Consider the following 13,387-nt stretch of genomic DNA (forward strand, 5'->3'; position numbering starts at 1 on the left):
TTGTAGTGATCTCTGTGCTGGCCAGGAAGCTCACAGCATCATTTATGATTGTGTGCTGCCTTGTTCCCCAGAAGATTTAAGGCAATTGCACACCCCAGAAAATCAATCTCTTCTCTGGGCTCTGGGGAGAGCAGGACTCTGTTGTCAGCACGGGCAGGTCAGTTTGGTTAAGTGGTCGTGGTGGACTGGACCTGCCAGGATAGGAGGGAGAAGATTGGCAGGTGCTTGAAGAATTCACAGTTTAGAACAAAACAGGAATGATAGTTTTTTTTTTCTTCTTTTAAATGATCTGTGCACATGGGTGGGGGTTTGTACACACAAGTACAGCACCTACTGGGGCCAGAAGTGGAGGCTGGCAGCCAAAACTCAGGTGTCCCCTCACTTAAACGCTGCCATCTTTCCAGACCTACTAGAAACAATGGCTTAAGAGAGTTTACTTCAGGACCATGAGTACCACCTACCCAGCCCAGCAGAGTGGGCTGTAAGGTGAGTGTCTCCATGTGAGTTTTCTCTGTGTGCTCTGTGTTCAGTTACATCATGAGGAGCGGGGCAGTCCAGATGGCTAAGTATACAGTTCTGGGAGGTTACTGTGAGCCACCGTGCAGGTAGTTCCCACATTGCCATGCAAATGTGGGCTCACGTGAATGAGGACCCTGGGGGGGGGCAAAATAGGGCAGTGCTGGTAGCACATGATCCACAGTGTTCCATGGGGTTCTTCAACTGTGCTCGCGAAATTTTCCCAGTGGTGTCAGCTCTGTGATCTGGTCTTATTTTCTCACCCCTTGCTGCAGCCCTGTTTCCTATGTGCATGGGAGTGCCGTGTGTGGATGTCAGGGGACACGTTCTAGAGAAGTTGTTTCTCCCCTTTCACCTTGTGGGTCTTGCGAATAGAACTCAGCAGCTCATAGACCGGGACTTCAATCCAGCTGGGGCCCCTGGGGACTCTCAGGAGCTCGTTTAGCTGGTGGTGACATTGGTCTCTCAGCCCAATGTGGCTATTGGGTGACATAAATCCCTGCCCAAATTATATGGATGTTTTCTGTTTTATCTTATTTTATGTGTATGTGCTGATGTATGCATGTGCTCATGTTTGAACGCACGCGTGTGTGTGTATGTGTGTGCATGTGAGTGTAAGATGCACATACACTGGAATGTAGAGGCGAAATATCAATCTATGATGATCTTTTTTGAGACAGGGTCTCTCCCTGGCTGATTAGGTTAGGCTGGCCGGCCAGTGAGACCCAAAGATCTGTCTGTCTCAACTTCACCATTTTGTTATGTGGGTGCTGGAAATTGAAGTCAGGTCTTCATGCTTCTAAGACAAGCACTCAGCTGACTTAGCTATCTTCCTCAAGTTGGAAGGCTTAATCCCACAGATGCAAGGAAAAATGCCACTGACCCAAATCATCATGGCCAAATTAATTAAAACAGCTTTTGTAAAAATTCATGTACAGGGGCTGCCCCTCCTGAAAGGCAGGGTTCAAGAGATTAGCTTTGGACATAGGTAAGATAAGAGTTTTTATAGCTCAGGAGAAGGGGGCTTCCAAATGGGAGGGGTTGTTGACAGGCTAGCAGGCAGAACATAAGCATAATGAATTGCAAAGGTTGTCATAACAAGGTGTTATAACAACTTTTTGAAACCCCCAGTAACATACCTCCTCCAAGGAGGCAACATCCTAACCCTTCTAATCCTTTCAAATGGTGCCACTCCCTAGTGACTAAGCATTCAGATATGTGAGTCTATGGGGTTCTTATTCAAATCACCACAAAGATCAACACAGACATCAGATAGATAGATAGATAGATAGATAGATAGATAGATAGATACATACATACATACATACATACATACATACATACATAGATACATACATAGATACATAGATACATAGATAGATATAGATAGATAGATACATACATACATACATACATACATAGGTAGATAGATAGACAACTCAAACCTAAATTAGGAACAAATTTTATCTTAATACTTTCAAATTTATTATTATAATTTGTGTGCTTGGAAAAGTAATACCTTTACTCACTAAGCCACCCACTGCTTCTCATTTGGATATCCTTGACTTTACCTGATTTACTTTCTATTGGCAAACTCTGCTCCCTTGGTAAGAAGGAGATATTCGGGCCTCCCTTGATCTCTTTCCCCACCTTTCTTCACACACCCCATCTTCTGTCTTTCTTTGCCTTCCTTCTCTGAATAATGTGGACATTACCATTTAAATCTACCAGGTGCCCCCCCCATTCCCTAACAAACACAGTCTCTGACCCTGATTAGCACTGAGGGCTATGTCAGGTTATTTACTTCCATCGAAGAATGAAGCCTATCAACCTTTGATAACGGGAAGGTGGGAGGCCAAAGACAGACTGTTCTGTGAGCCTTGCATAAAACAGTAATAATAACAGCAAACAATATCTGTCTTCCATGAGCATCTACTTCATACCAGGCACTTTGCTAACCTTTATGATTCATAACTTAGCTGTCTGTCTACCTTCTGTCTATCTTACCTACTCATTCACTAATTAGCAGGTTGACTAATTAATTAGTCCATTAACATTGAGACAGGGTTTTGCTATCACTCAGACTTGTAGTAAGTTCCCTGCCCTACCTCCCTATTACTGGGATTAGAAGCATGCAAGACCTTTTGTAACTATGGTTACTTAAACCAGTGAGGACGCCCCACCCCTAGCTGAAGAGCTGTTGATAATTGATGGCTACCAGGGAAGGAGAACCAGTTTTTCCTAAATTTTCCTGGTGTGTCATAGTGAATAGCCCCACACCCAGGAGTATTTGGATAGCACAAACTGGACTCAGTGGGTTATTAGTTTTTAAAGGAAGGAAAAGACATGATATTGAGAAGGGAGTAGGGAAAGGAGGGGCAGACCCAGGAGGAGTTGGAGGGAAGAATGAGGGATGAATATGGTCAAAATATATTATATTCATTTGTGAAATTCTCAAAAGAATTTATAAAAAATAACACATTAAAAAATAAGCTAACGAGGCACAATGAAGTTAAGCAGCTTGCCCAGGGCTGTCACAGAGCAGAGCAGGAATGCAGTATCAGGGTCTGATCTCCAGAGCCTGGGGCTCTGACTAGGCCTAGAAGGGGGATTTCTTATCTTGCTTCATTCCCAGCAATCGGGCATGCCTGCAGGTGAGTGAAGCTGATGTCTCTCTGCTTGTATTCAAAGCTAGTCATAAGGGAGCCTGGAGAGACGGCTCAATTATGGGAAGAAGAACACTTGCCGTATAAGCACGGAGACCTGGGTTCAAATCCCCAGCCTCCATGTAAATAGCTGGGTGTGGTAGTAAATAACCCCAGTGCTGGCTGATGGGGGGACAGAGACAGAAGCATCTCTGGGACTTGCTGCCTGATGGTCTAACTCTAACTCCAAGTATGATACCCTGTCTCAGAAGAGTAAGATAGGCACTGATAGAACTCTAAGCATCCTTCATACTCCTCTGGCCTTCACACACACACACAGACACACACACAAAGACACACACAGACACACATATACAGGCACACACACAGACACACACAGGTACACACACAGGCACACACACAGACACACAGGCACACAGGCAGACACACACACAGACACACAGGCACACACACAGACATTACTTTTTCTATCTAGCATGGCCCCCTTCCCAACCTCTCAACAGATGTGTAGGGGTTAGCACGGTAGTGAGAGCAAAACCTCTGAATGGGTCTATACATTGAAAAAAGCCAGAAGCCAAGGGACCACCATATGCCATTGGGGCAAAAAGGGTTGTCTCTCTCTGGTAGGATGGAGAGTCTGCAACACTAGAAGGCAGAGCTTTCTAAGAAAAGCTTCAGGCCACATGACTTGGATGGCCACACCTAGGTCATAAGTTGAACCAAGAGGAGCCTCAGTGAGGACAGAGCTGCTGCCCAGAGCCAGCATCATCCAGTGATATGTGGCGATCTCTCCCTCATCTCCAGCATCTGCAGCCTCCTTTCCTGCCTTCTGCCCCAGGACCAGGCTCCAGTGGTAAGTGAATTAGGCTAGATGTAGAGGTGAGGAAGAAGAGGATGTTTAGATTATTGGACCAGGAAAAGACAGTTCTGTGAGGGTTCTCTTGTAGACCCACCATCCTGCTTTAGTCATCCGGTGGAACCTGAGAGCTTAGAAATTTACATGTTAAGGAGAATGTGGATGTTTACCATCTGTTTTAGTTATGTTCATTGTTGCTGAGGTACTTAAGAAATACATGTAGTCTGTCATAGTTGGGTAGGTATGGTAACAGGCAAACGAGGCAGCTACTCACATTATACCCACAGCCAGGAAGCAGAGCGAGCTAAATACTGGTGCTCAGCTTGCTGTCTCCTTTATACTGAGTGTGGATGCCCCAGGGCATGGGGTGGTACTGTCCATATAAGAAGGGTCTAGAAGTAGAAACGTCCTCACCAACAGTTGCCATTCAAATCATCATCTGATCTATTTGGAAGCAAAGGCTGGATAAACAGTCCCTTTGTGAAAGGACCCATCCTTCCTTCATGCACAGGTGTGTGCTGATATCCATGGCCCCAGGTGGCTATTCTAAATAGTGGGTATGTTTCTTGGCTCTGGAGGCTAGAACTTCAAGATCAAGTTATGAGGGTGTTGGTTTCTTCTGTTGTCTCTTTCCATCTCTTGCTATCACTGGATATCTTGTATTTTATATTATCTTCATTGGGTGTACATATGTGTGTGTGCACGCGCATGCATATGTATGTGCACGCCTGTGTGTGCATGTGTGTGTGCATGTCTGTGTGTGCACGTGCATTCACATGTCTATGTATTTGCATGTGTGAATGCCTGTGTGTGCACGTGTATGCCTGCATATGTGTATATGTGTGTGCACCTGTATGTGTGCATGTGTATGTGCATACACACATGTGCATGTTTTCCCAAACCTCTTTGTACAAGAACCCAGGTTACAGTTGGTTAGTTTATTAGTCATCCTTCTGTATTTTGCGTCACAGCTTTGGAGACTTTAGTGTGTGACCATCTGGCTAGATTGCTTCAGGCCACTGGTGAATCTGAATTATCATCATAGCAGGAGCATCATTTTCTGGGGAGGAGAGGGAACGTGGGGGAAGGAGGAGGAGAAAAGGAAAAAAAGAAGAGATGAAATGAGAGAGACAGAAAAAACCCAGAACATGCCCTAAGGACGCCCCCCTCCCACACACACACCTTCAGTTTGTCCCACTCCCCATGTGCCCAACACCTTCCAGTAGGCCATCAAGTTACAAACCTGTGGATGGATGAATCACTCATAACCTCAGAGCGCTCACGGTCTAATCAATCATTCCCCAAAGCCCTGCTTCTGGCACCATTTCTTTTGGGATTAGGTTCTCCACATATGTGTCTCTGGGGGACAGTTCCCATTCAAATGTAACAAATAGGATCTGCTTTAATGACCTCCTTTTCATTAATTCTCATCTTCACAGGCCCCATCTAAATATAGCTCCTCTCTGAGGTGCAAGGGACTAAGGTCTCGACATGCACATTTCCAGATGATACAATGTAGCCCATAATAACCGTGAGCTGCAGGATGAGTCACTGTGGCCAGTTGGGAACTATGCTGTTTTTCTAGAGCACATGCAACAGACAGCCTGCCGAGGGTGGGAACATCTGTTGCTGCAGACCACACCCAATGCAACTTCTGATTGGTGGGAAGGTCAGGGTGGAAAGGGATAGGCACACCCTCCCAGGGGTCTCACAACAACAGGCAGCTGGAGGAGGCCAAGTGCTCTCTCTATTCATTCTACAGATGGCTGAACATGGAGGGAGAAGAACAGTCACACTCTACTGTTATCCTCCGGACAGGGCAAATTAAGTTCAGCATGAATCTATTTGAAAAGTATGTGTGTGTGTGTGCCTGTGTGCTGTATATGTGTGTATGTACCACATATGTGTGTGTGTTATGTCTGTGTGTATGTATCTCATGTGAGTGTATGTTGTATATGTGTATGCACCACATGTCTGTGTGTATTGTATATGTGTGTATATAGCACATTTGTTTTCATGTATGTGCATTGTTGTATATGTGAGTATACACCATGTATGTACTTACATTGTATATATGTGTATGAACCCCATAAGTATGTGTGTATGGGGTATATGTGTATATGTACCACAAATGTGTGTATGTTGTATATGTATATAAATACCACATAGGCATGTATTATGTATGTATGTATGTACCACATAAACATGTGTGTGTGCATGCATGTGGAGGCCAGAGATTGACATTGGATGTCTTCCTTAACTACCCTCTATCTAATAGCTTGAGGTAGGGTCTCTCACTAAATCTAGAACTTGTCTATTATGTGAGGCTCACTGGCACAGGTACCAGGTATCCTCCTGTCCCTGCCTCCCCAGTGATAGGGTTACAAGATCTCACACACCACCCTGTCTGCCCTACCTGGCTTTGGTCTTGTGTTTAGCAGCGTGTTTTAGTCAAGACATCTCATTATGTAACTCAGGATAGCGCTATCCCACAGATAATGAGATTATAGGCATATGCCATCAAGCCTGGCTCTTACTCATTTTTTTTATTTTGTCCCTGTACTTAATTACTTAACTTTGCGATATAAAAAGGCTATGGTGGAGGTGTAGCTCTGTGGTAAAGTACTGGCCTAGTGTGACGTTCGGAGCTCAGGCAGGAAGTGGTGGGGGAAGGAAGGGGCTGTAGAATAAAGAAATGGCAACATTTCGAGAAAGCGATGGTTTCAGATTAATGGAATTTGGATTTCTAAGCCAGGATTTGGAATGTAAAGAGTTGTGAGATTTGAGTGTAATAGAGTGTCTTGCACAGGGTGCAGGTGACCAGCACTGGGGTGTGGCGGTATCTTGCTGAGAAACAGCATAGGAAGAAATTTTGGGCGGAATCAGAAACCCCCAGAGGCGGTTGTTCTGGACGGAGTGAGATGACTACATTAGAGAGAGGTATGGTATTGAAACAGGTGACATTTAAGGTCCCTGCTCACCCTGAGATGCTATGGTCCTGTAAAAAATGCAGATGCTCCGAGTTAAGCTATCTTTGAGGACACAGTGACATTTGATGCTAAGAGCGTCTGTTGATATTTTCTTTGAAATCTACGCTGTGCCGACTCTACCTGTAAGGGTGACCCACAGGACAGTGGGATGCTTTGTGAAGTCTCCATGGCAACTCATTCAGCAGCGGTACAGGAGTCTGGAGGGTCTGGAGACGGAAAGACAGCAAAGCATTATTTTTTCATCTCCAAAGCTCACGTAACTACCGTTTGATCAAGCGGCTTGGCATTCTTTCTCTCTCATCTCTCTATTACCTGCAGCGAGGCAACCGTTCTGGCAGGGTGCAGGCATGCAGCCGCCATGCACCGGGACTTTGCATAAGCCACTAACATTTCCAGCCTGAGACAATTTATAGACTACAGTGTCAGTGCGGATAATTAGTGTAACCTGTGCCCAGTGCATCCAGCATGTAGACTCGGATCCCTGCCAGGAGAGCCACCACATTTAGCGACACAATGCTTTCATTTGTGAGATCTCTGAGCATTCCAGGAAAAACATAACACTCCGCTAGCAACAAAGTGTGAGCATGACCTTTTGCCCCTGACCTTTGCCTACTGGAAGATGACTCCCCGTCCCACCCTCTGGAAGATCACAGAGTGGCTTCCAACCTGCACCCTTCCTCTGTAAGTCCAGCTTGGCTCAGTCATTACTTCCCTACCTCCCCCCACCCCCCCCACTCCCTTCCCCATCTGCTTCCCCTCTGGATCTTCCCAGAACAAACCTGGGTAATTCACTGCTTACCCCTCTCCCCTTTTGGCATGGTTTCTTATTCCACTCTGGGATGCCTGGTTTTTGATTGTGTTACAGTGCTTCGTAGCATTTCATGGAGTGCTCTGTCCGCCTGCTTCAGACCACCTTAGTTTTACTGCACAATTTTAAACTTGGAGCTATACTTTCATCTTGGTTCTCTCTGACTCCTCCCTCCTCCCCGCGCGGTTATAGTTAATATTGTCAGCTGCACAGAATGTAGAACCATCTAGGATGTAAGCTTCCAGGCAATATCTGTGAGGGAACGTCTAGACCGTGTTAACGGAAGTGAGGAAACCCGGAAATGTGGACGGCAGCGTGCATAGACGACAGTTCAGGTCTGAATACAAAGGAGACAGTGAGCTGAGCACCAGCGTTCATCTCTCTCTGCTTCCTGACTGTGGATGCCGTGTGACCAATGTCTCACATTTCTGCTGCCATGCCTTCACCACTGTGATGGGCCATCCCTTCAAACCAGTGGTTCTCAGCCTTCCTAATGCAGTGAGCCTTTAATCCAGTTCCTCATGTGGTAGTGACCCCCAACCATAAAATCATTTTCACTGCAACTTCAGGACTGTAAATTTGCTGCTGTTATGAAGCATAATGTAAATGTCTGTGTTTTCCCATGGTCTTAAGTGAGCCCCGTGGAAGAATCTTTTGACCCCTCCACAAAGGGGTCGAGACTCACAGGTTAAGGACCTCTGTTCTAAACTGTGACATCCTTCCCTCCCTCCCACCAATGAATACTTCTTTTATACTGTTTCCGCCAGGTCATAGCAATGTGAATTTAATTCATGTTTCTTTCAGTCTCCAAGGCTGTAATGGTCCCTTGGGGGAAGAGGGGAACTCAAATACACAAAGAAGGAACCCGTAATGGATAAGAAAAAGGAAGAGGCGGTGAACAAGGAGGTCCAGCAGGCTGTGGGCGCTTTTTTGACTCAAGAGAGTGAGTGCTCTTTTCCCACAGTCAAGCAGAAATACCAGGCACCCCCAGTGCCTCCCTGTCCCCCACTCTCTGTGCCTCAAGTCTTGAATATCTCACCAGCTATCTGCCCCTCTGTCTCTGCCATTCCCACCCGAGGCCCTGCCGCTGACCTGTCTCCCTCTAGCATCTGCCACTGTAGCCTGTGGACAGGCTTACTGCCATCTTTTCTTGGCAGGCTCAAATTTATATCCCAGATGGAAATCCCAGGATTTTGTGTGAATGCAAATTGGATCAAGTCCCACCCCCAGCTTGAGCACTCTTATGCTAAGTCTAACGTGGCTTCCCTTGGCTTTGGGGATTACACATCTAATCCTTGATTTGGCCCACCAGGCTCTGTGTGCTCTGGTCTAATCTAGTGGCTTCAGGCCCACCTGAGTACTCCCCGCCCTCTTCCTTTTGCCTTTTATTTCCAGGCCTTTCTTCTCTTCTCTCTGCTGTAAATCTCTCCACCCATACCTGCACCCCACCTTACTCCTGCCTCGTCCCACCAATGAATGGCTTATAGTCACTCAGGGTGAAAAAGTTCTAGAATCTTCCAGGCATCATGGTGGAGGTCGGATTCCTCTTGTCTCGTGTGTGCAGTTAGACATCACGTGACCCTACCTGAACAGTGTGATTATTTGATTAGCTACCTTATTAGTCACTTTCTTTGTTGTAGTGGGGGGGAAAATTCCCTGATGGAAGCAAACTAAAAGAGGGTTACAGTGGCTCACAGTTTGAGTCCACTATGGGAGGGACGGCACGGGCATTGGGCCAGCTGGTCACGTGACATCCACAGTCAGGAAGCAGAGAGGGACAGATGCTGGTGCTTGGCTCTCTGTCTCCTTTTGAGTCAGTCCAGGCTGGGGATACCCACATTTAGGGTGGGGCTTCCCAAGTCAGCTAATCCACTGTACACCCTCCCTTGAAGACATGATCTAAGATTTATTTCCATGGTGACTCTACGTACCATCAAGGTGACAATCAAGATTAACTGTCACATTTTTCTCCCCCTGAATAGAACTCCCTTGGCACCTTTTCCTAAGTGTCCAAATTCAGAGAGAGTCCTAAAAGGCCAGAAACCTTGAGGAGTCAGGAGGAAGGAATTGCACTTGGGTAGCACCAGACACACATGGTTTGGAACCCTGGCCTGACATTTCTTTCCCCTCTGCAATAAGCTTTCTGGACACTTGAAATGCCAAAGCCACAGGCGTCCTTGTGCTGGCCACCTCCTCCTTCTTTTTCCCCCTAAAGAAAAACAGAGAATTAAAAGCAAAACTGGCAGTCACCAGCTGGACACAGAAGGGTCACCAACTGTACCCTGAGGGTCTAAGGTTAGGTGTGTTGTGGTTTGAATGTGAACCATTCCCCTCCCACAGAGGTTAAACACTCTATGTCCAGTAGGTGGCGCTGTTTGGAGCGGGTATAGAGCCTCTGGGAGGTGGAGCCTTTCTAGACTAAAACCTGTCTTCTAGGTTGGGCTTGGAGGGTTTATAGTCTTACTCTACTTCCTGTCTTCTTTCTCTTTCTCTTGCTCCTGACTTGGGCCAGACTCATAGACGGGCCACCATGTCTCCCAAACCCTGATGGGCTGTGAGTCAGACTAAGCTTTTCTTCCCAACCTTCCTTTCTTCAAGGGTGCTTTTAGTACAGCCCTCGATCAGGAAGTAATACAGGTCTCCATCTTCCCCCACCCCCTTCATGAATATTTGTTAATTGGGTTTGACCCTGAAATACTTTGCCAATATTATTTTTTATACAATAAAAATTACATGGAGGAACTGAGGAGATGGTTCAGTTAGTAAAGCTCTGTGTGTGTGTGTGTGTGTGTGTGTGTGTGTTGTTTGTTCAAGCATGAGGCTCTCAGGTTCAGATTCCCAGCACCCACATAAAGTGCTGGGCATGGTGGGGAATCTGTATTTCCAGCACAGGGGCAATGGAGACAGGAGGATCCCTGGAGCTTTTGGACCGGCTAGCCTGGCCAAATTGGTGAGCTCCAGGTTCATTGAGAGACCCTGTCTCAGAAACTAGAGTGGAACATGATAGAGGACATCCAGTATCAATCTCTGACACACACACACACACACACACACACACACACACACACACACACACATATGCACACACCACACAGACCATACACACATACACACATACACACCCCCACCCACCCACACTACACAGACCACACACACACATCCCACACCCCCAAGCCTCCCTCCCTCTCTCCCACTCAACACCCCGCCCCCCCACCACACAAATTGAGCTCAATGAGGGAAAGCCCAGAGATGGATGCTTTTTGCAGAAATCTTCTTCCTGGGTCCCAGGAAAAGTGGACAGAGAGGCTGTGCTAAAACTCCTGCCCGCTGAGAACTCCCTCCCCTCCCCACCTGCTCTATACTCCCCCTTCCCCTTCTGGCTTGGGAGTTCTTCTCCGTACTGCAGCTTTGTTCCCAGCACACTAAGATGATGAAACTAGCTTGGACTGGTGGAGGTAGCAGGCCCTGAGCTGGTGTCTTGCTCCATTTGCAAGCTATGTCCTTTGATGCCAGGCATTTATATCTCCTGATTACCTATTTATTACCTGTCAGATAAAAGAATGATCTAGAACGCCGCCCGTTTATTCCCTCCAGAGAAAGAGGTACATGACTGGAAAGCTGTTTGGGAAGAAAGGGAGGTGTCTCCCCAAGGATAAGCCTAATTGTTTTAAGCAGGGGGAACCTGGTCCCCCACACCTTGGATCAGCATGCAGCTGTCAGACCTCAGTTAAGCTCCCGTGACAGGGTAATCTCTTTTGTTCTGTGCCCAGGGAGGATATTCTCTGCGTTGTTAGACAAGTCAATGAAGATAGAAAAAAAAATATTAACTATTTTAAGTCATGCCAGTCCACCCCAAAGAAATAAAGCCGCCTCAATCTGTGTCATGTTTCTTCTCCTAATGAGCTGAGGGGGAGCTGAAAACAGTCCGGTGTGCCGATGGCGGCAGCACCCTTGCTAGTTGTAGTACCCCTGAGACCTTAAGTCTCTTATCCCAGCTCCCCTGGAGCCTTCGAAGCTGAGGACTATAAAACCAGAACAGCGCAAACACACTGACACCACGGTGTCTAGCTGAGGCTGGATGCTCTGGGAACCATCCCTGTCACCCTGAGTGTTGCTGGGTGTTGCTAGGTGTTGCTGGGTGTTGTTGGGTATTGCTGGGTATTGTGGGTGTTGTTGGGTGTTGCTGGGTGTTGCTAGGTGTTGCTGGGTATTGTGGGTATTTTTGGGTGTTGCTGGGTGTTGTTGGGTATTGCTGGGTGTTGTTGGGTATTGCTGGGTGTTGTGGGTGTTGTTGGGTGTTGCTGGGTGTTGTGGGTGTTGTTGGGTATTGCTGGGTGTTGTGGGTGTTGTTGGGTGTTTCTGGGTGTTGTTGGGTATTGCTGGGTATTGCTGGGTGTTGTTGGGTATTGCTGGGTGTTGCTGGGTGTTGTTGGGTGCTGCTGAGTGTTGGTTTAGGTCTTTATTTCAGCTCTCTCCCTGAAGCAGTCCCTGAGAACTGAATCCCACAGGGCTCAGCCTCCTGCATCAGCTGGCAGCCACTGCCCAGGGGACCTTAAAAAATCCCCCTCCCTGCTTCCTTTCCTGAGAACTGAAATGATCCTTCCCCGAATCACACTCAGAAGTCACACCCAGAGAGACACATGTCCCACCTAAAGTTCCACCCAGGTTTAAGTCACAGCCAGGAACATGGTGTCACACCTGGAAGTCTACATCCAAGGACATGCTGTCACCCCTGGAAGTCCACCCCCAGGGACATGGTGTCACACCTGGATGTCACACCTGGAGGTCACACCCAGGGATATGGTATTACACCTGGAAGCAGCATCCAAGACTATCTGGTGACAACCTGACCGGCTTCTTCATTACGAACTGAAATTTATAGGAGGGAAAAGCCACATCCCTGAGCTGAAGATGCTATAGGCCAAAGGATGAGACCCTGCTGATCTGAGAGAGCTGGAATGCTGCAGGTCTATACTAGATATCTCGCCTGCCATTACCTTCCTTACTAGTCTACCCACCATCTTTGTGACTGAGAAATAAAACCATTGTATGTGTTAGCTTTGCCACACTTCCCACTTCCACTGTGGCATCAGGTGTCTGAGACCCACGGCAAAGACTTTCCCCATCTTTCCAGCCATCATCTTCCTGATGTCCCCACCAGCATATCTGGAAAATGTCCTGATTTGTGACTTTCTTTCATTTTGAGCCCATTTTTAAAAAGCTCAGAGTACTACTCTCACATTGGCACATGGTATTTGGGACACCCTAAGTCCACATTCCCAAGCCACGTGCATTCATATTTAGCCCTAAATAAACTAGTATTACCATGGAAGTGGTGGCTGTTTTTGTTTCCAGCTCTTTTTTTTTTTTTGGTTTTTTTGTTTTGTTTTGTTTTGTTTTTTTGGGGGGGGGTTTGTTTGTTTGTTTTTTGGGTTTTTTACTTCAGAATATCAGGAGTTTCTAGGAAAAGACTGAGTACACCTTCCTATGCATGAAAGCATATTTCCTGGCACTTGTGCACACACCCCCAGGTGTCTGTGTGTTTATCTGC

At 46.8% G+C, this 13,387-nt stretch overlaps 1 protein-coding gene across 2 annotated transcripts in view; it reads left to right on the forward strand.

The window, feature by feature from the left end:
* The window catches only part of GALNT17 (polypeptide N-acetylgalactosaminyltransferase 17), a 420,712-nt gene that overhangs the window by 264,996 nt on the left and 142,329 nt on the right, over nucleotides 1-13,387 (forward strand). The window lies entirely within an intron of this gene.

Source organism: Micromys minutus (assembly GCF_963924665.1).
Source record: "Micromys minutus genome assembly, chromosome: 29".
Classification (NCBI taxonomy): Eukaryota; Metazoa; Chordata; class Mammalia; order Rodentia; family Muridae; genus Micromys; species Micromys minutus.